This window comes from Ceratotherium simum, chromosome 6, assembly GCF_057802395.1.
Source record: "Ceratotherium simum simum isolate JZ-2026a chromosome 6, ASM5780239v1, whole genome shotgun sequence".
NCBI lineage: Eukaryota > Metazoa > Chordata > Mammalia > Perissodactyla > Rhinocerotidae > Ceratotherium > Ceratotherium simum.
In genome coordinates, this window is record NC_141905.1 from 70,490,272 (window position 1) to 70,496,271 (window position 6,000).

Sequence of the window (6,000 nt, forward strand, 5' to 3'; positions counted from 1 at the left end):
ACCAGTTTTCTTTCTAAAATAGTCAAACCCATTGGCACTCTCACAAGCACACTATGAGAATGTTCATTGCATCCCAGCTTTACCAGCTGTGACGCATATGTCTTCTCAAATCTTATAGACAAGAGTGGTATCGCATTGCTATGTAAACATCTTTGATTACAAGTGAGATCAAACTTTTTCCATGTGTTGTTTTTTTTTTGTGAGGAAGATCAGCGCTGAGCTAACATCCATGCCAATCGTCCTCTTTTTTGCTGAGGAAGACTGGCCCTGGGCTAACAGCTGTGCCCATCTTCCTCCACTTCATATGGGACGCTGCCACAGCACGGCCTGACAAGCGGTGCATCCCTGCGCGCCCAGGATCCGAACCTGGGCCGCCAGCAGTGAAGCGTGCGCACTTAACTGCTACGCCCCTGGGCTGGCCCTCCATATGGGTTTTAACTAACTGTATTTCTTTTCCTATGAACTCTCTTTTCCAGTCATTTCATGGGTTGTAGTTTAAGACTGAAGTTGAGCATCATGAGAATGCCATTGTATGAGGCTTGTCTGTATAGAACATAGCAGAACCTGAAAACCACAAGTGCCTTTCTTCATATCAAGTGGACTCCGCCAATCCTCCTTAGAGATGTGTGAGTTTGGGGCATTTCCTTGTACTTAAGCTGTTGTAAGTTTTTCTGCTTATGACTGTGTGGAATGAGTCTTAAATGGACCCCTATAGAAATGCCCAATGTTGGTTACTAGCAGTGGGGTCTCATTTGGAATGACTGAAATAATGTTCCGTCATTAGCCTGGAGGTCGTTCTATGATATGGGCAATCACTGGCGATGCAGTCTAGCACAGTGGAGGTGGTCTTGAGCAGTCTCCACTTGACATATGCACGTAATGAGATGTCTGCGCCTGAGGGTTCAGTTTAATTGGTATCTTCCTCCTCCTTCTCTGTTCCCATCGAAGGCAAATCAACTTGGGACATTTAAATGGTGACTTCTCTGAAGTCTCCTGCTCAGTGTTAGCTCCGAGAAATAAAAGCTCCATCTTGTGGGCCTTAAGTAATAGGAAATATTTGACACTTGGCATTTCCCAGCTTCGTGGAAAGGAATCAGAGAGACGAGGGTGAGAAGTGCTGATTTTTACCACAGCTATTGTCACCTCAGTGGAGCAGCACTGTTCCCAATTGTGTGTGTGTGTGTGTGTGTGTGAGTGTGTGTGCGTTCTTGGTCGAATGAATTCAACTATTTTGTAAAGAATCAAAAAAGTGAAATTAATCAATATTAAAGTCTAGAAAGTTGATGTGATCATTTCATCATCTCATTGCATTCTGACTCATCCTGAATTAAAAACAAATGTGCCCTCCTTGTACTTGTGCTGCCAAGACTTGACCCAGGCATTGCTGTCTACGTGGTCTTAAGAAAACCAAGGCTTGAGGGAGAATTTGCCCAGCTCAAAAGAGAAGTTGAACTATTGGTCTCTAAATTTCTTTGCAATGCATTCTTGTGTATTCTTAGACTTTATGACCCATCCTCAGAAGGAGACATCCTTTGATTTGTTTTTTCAACTTAGGATCTCATCTGCTTGTAATTTGTTGCCTAGTCCCCTTGTGACCTAGGACGTTGCATATCTGAGATGGATGGCTGGGTTAGGGGTACAATCTGTGACATGGGAACAGTTTTCCTCTTTATGAACCCAACAGGTCTGTAGAGCTCCCATGTTTCCTTTATTAGTTCCACATGCTAACAGTTGTGCTGTCCCAGATACAGCTACTGTCTCTTTTTGACCCCAACCCTGAGCTGTATATTTTAGGGCTCTATAGAGCTTCCCATCTGATTCTAGTTTAGATTAATGCCCCACATAAAAAGAATTGAGATGTCCATTTACAGCAGGAAGTCCTGGGAACTGGAGCCTCATAAAGAGCTCAGACCATGGGGCCAGGTCAAAAAGAAGAAAATGAATCTGTGTGAACTTACATCTAGAAGCCACTATGTGTATGTGGTTTCTTTTGGAATAGAGGGTAGATTAAAGCAAATAGCACAACTGAAAAACAAACACTAAAAAACAGAAACCCCTACGACATCACTTTAAGCATGGAATGAATTTGGAAAACAAAATTTATTCATTCACTCACTCATTCATTCATTTACTCATTCAACAAATGCTTATGGGGTGCCCTCATCTGCCAGCCAGCAGTTGTGCCAGACTAAGAATAGAGGGGCAAGATGGTGGTGTGTGTGCTGTTTGGGCTCAGCCCAGGAAGCACAGATTTCAGATAGGAGCTAAAAGAAAAAGATAAGCAGAAAGAGGGACACCCAGGTCATTTGATGGTGGAGAGAGAGCAGATTCCCAGGTAAAATGTACGTGTATTAGTTTTCTATTGTGTCTCAAATTGCTGCCATAAATTGCCACAAACTCAGTGGTTTAAAAGAACACAAATTTGTTCTCTTACAGTTCTGGAAGTCAGAGTCCTAAAATGGGTCAGCAAGGCTGCATTCCTTCTGGAGGTTCAGGGAAGTATCAGTTTCCTTGTCTTTTCTAGCTTTTAGAGGCCACCTGCATTCCTTGGCTCATGGCCCATCCTCCATAATATCTTCTAATCTCTCTCTTTGTCTCTCTACCTCTCTTGTTATATTGCTTTCTGTTTCATAAGGATCCTTGTGATTGCGTTGAGTCCATCTGGATAATCCAGGATAATCTCGCATCTCAAGAGCCTTAACTTAATCACATCTGCAAAGTCCCTTTTGCCATATAAGGAATGTATTCACAGGTTCTGGAGATTAGGGCCTACTCCTCTTTAGGGGGCCATCATTCAGCCTACCGTAATCCAATAGCAAGGAAATCGAATATTTGGGGACATGATAGATTGTCCTTTACAGTTATTTGTTTTGGAGGTAGGGACAGGGAGAGGTGGATACGGACCCCTTTCATGCTCCATCTTGGTGTCTCCTCCCAGCCCCAGTAGAACACACATGGATAGTTATTTCCAATAAGATTGCAGAAAGGAGAATTGCAAGCAAAGGGATAAAAGACAAGGAGGACCCCTGATTTACAATTCTTCCCACTGGACATGTATCCAGTCAATGAATGTGTGGTTTCAGGCAGGCCTACATTAACAAGCTCCAAATTAGTGACCTTGTAGAAGAGGGCAGCATGCTGACTGAAGAAAGATGGATATTTTTTCCACAGGATTGGCTTTTGGTCTTACTCTGCCAGGCCTGAGGTGTAGGCACAGGGGAATGAGTCAATTAGGTCTCCTGCTATCAGATCTATGAGATCCCTCCTATCATGCCACACACACACACACACACGCGCGTGTATACACGTGCACATAAACACGTACACACACACATATGCATACATACCCATGTCTACACATTCACGTTTATATACATATTCATGGCAATTCTTTCTCTATGATTTTTAAATTAATAGAATATTTTTTGAGCAGTTTTAGGTTTACAGAGAAATTGAGCAGAAAGTACAGAGAGTTCCGATATACTCCCTCATACCCCTTCCCCCAACTTCCTCTATTATTAACATATGCATTAGTGTGGTACATTTGTTATGATTGATAAGCCAATATTGATACATTATTATTAACTAAAGTCCATAATTTACATTATTTACATAATTTACATCTTTGTGTTGTACATTCTATGGATTTTTGACAAATGTATAATGTCATGTATTCACCATTACAGTACCATTCAGAATAGTTTTACTGCTGTAAAAATCCCCTATACTCTACCTCTATCATTTAAAAATTTCCTTTTCTGTGAATTTTAGTCAAATTTGGGGCCTTTTTGCACTAATCAATGTGTGACTTCCCCAAAACCCTAGTGTTCTTGGGTGTGCTATCCCATATAAGATTAGCTCAGATTAGAAGCCTTTGCCCTGGGGCCAGTTATGCTGGAACCAGCTCATCATGACCTGTGAGACACCATTGCATGCATCTCTTTCTAACTCTGAATTCAGTGAGGTCAGTTGATAGTTTGAAATCAGCCATGGTAGAAGTATTTACACTATGGAAATCAGAAAATGCTATAAATTAGGTCTTTTCCCTCCAAGAAAGCCAGTTTTTAAACCAGCACATCATTTCCTGGAGGTCTCCCTTTGCCCCTTCTTCATGGCTGAGAAATGGTGAAACTAGAGCATTTGCCTGGGATCCAGAGATGGAAGCCATAGGTTGGGCATAGCTGGGTCAACTCAGTGGCTGTGTCCTTGTTGACTTTGTAGGGCAAGGGCCATCCTGCAAACCCTGGACTGCTCAATTGTGGATTTACATGAGAGAGAAGTAAACTTGTATCTCCTTTGAGCTACTGTATTGGGGGATCTTTTCTGTTATAGCAGCTTATCCTAATATCTTGCCTGTTTACTCTTGCTCAACACTTGCTCACCTGTCCCCACTAACCAAGATTTATAATGAGAATATACATGTAAGATGTATCTATTCTTACCATCTATATTCCGTTTTCCAAATAGAAACCAGAGTGATCTTTTAAAACATAGATCAGATCATGTCATTCTCTCCCTTAAAACCTTCCAATGGGTTCTCATTGGACTTAGAATAAAACTCAGATTCTATACTATGATCTAGCCCTTTCTTCTCCACCAGTCTCTTCTTATGTTTTTCTCTCTCTCACTTACCAGCTTCCAGTTATGCTGGTCTGCCTTCTGTTCTTGGAACATGCCAAGATTGCCCACCTATGGTTCCTTTGCGCCCACCACTCCCTCTGCTAGGAATAATGGCTGACTCCTTACCATTTAGTTCTTGGCTCTTGGAAGTCTTCCCCTTCATTGCTTTTTATTTTCTCACTCTGTTTTATTTCCTTATAGTACAATATAGCATTGTCACCACCTGAAAGGATCTTGTTTATTGATTGGGTTACTTGTTTATAATCTGTGTCTCCCCAGCCAGATCACAAGATCCATGAAGGTAGGCATCCGTCTGTTTCATTCACTTTTAGGCACCTTTGGTGTGCTGTTGTACAACCACTGTGGATGCTCTATAAAAGTTTATCAAGTGAACACATGTTTACCCAACAGAGCAGTATCAGCCTTGTCTCTGTCCTCAAAGAGCTTACAACCAATCTACTCATGCCCTTGAAGCCAGGCTGCCAACCAAATTAAAGCAATTTCATGTGGTGCATTCTGGGACACAGTCTGTAGGGATGAACTCACTTTACAAACCAAGAATTAATTACAATACCAAAGCAACCCAATGTATTTATGTAAATTAATTGAGTTTAACTTAATTTCCAACTAGACTGTAGTCTCTTTTTTTTTCACTCGGAATTTTCCACTTTATGAGAAGATGAAACAGAAAAATTGTTGTTCAGATTTTCATCAAGAAGTTTGCTAGAAACCAGAGATGATTTTGCAGCTATTGATGTCAGAGTAGAGAGGGAGAGAGGAGGACAATGACTTTTCTGAGCTGATATCTAGCCCAACTCTGTTGACTCTTTCCAAATGTCTTTCTCGATGATGCTAAAGAGGTTTTCTCTATTTTATCAGCTAGAAAGCGGAACTGATCAGCCAGAATGTGGAACTGCTGGCGGGTGTTTCACAGGAAACCCATCTTACATCCCTTACATCTAAGACTTCCGTGGAAACCTACAGGGCCAGGCTTTGAAAAGAGTGGAATGTCTTTAGAAATCTTTGCACTGTCTTTATTCCAGGGTTACTGCTAGTCTCTGGCACTCCAGGATCAGATGCACAGGGAAACCTCTCATCTCCTGAATCAAAGGCGCCTTTTTCATTAAACTGCAGATCCCCACAAAATGTGCAAAGACATTGTCTCTTGCTGTGTTGACTCCTCTCCAGAAAGGAAGAATTTCCCTAGCCCTGTCTCAAGCTGTCACTGTGAACAGTACTAGAGGGGTGGATTTGCTGAATTGCTGTCAGAGACGACATCTGGGGCAGCATCAGCAGGGCACCTGAGTTGCCTTCGGTGACGTGATCTTTTCTCCTGCGCATCCCCTTGGGTTCCCTTCTGCTGTTGTGAACCAATGACAA

General features: G+C 42.0%; 1 long non-coding RNA gene across 2 annotated transcripts in view; it reads left to right on the forward strand.

Moving 5' to 3' along the window:
* The window catches only part of LOC147916895 (uncharacterized), a 152,744-nt gene extending 147,455 nt beyond the window's left edge, over nt 1-5,289 (forward strand). For both annotated transcript variants that reach the window (XR_015552514.1, XR_015552515.1), the window contains exons 2-3: nt 477-626; nt 2,437-5,289. This is a non-coding gene — a long non-coding RNA (uncharacterized LOC147916895). The remainder of the gene's footprint in view (nt 1-476; nt 627-2,436) is intronic.
* The last annotated feature ends 711 nt before the right edge of the window (nt 5,290-6,000 follow it).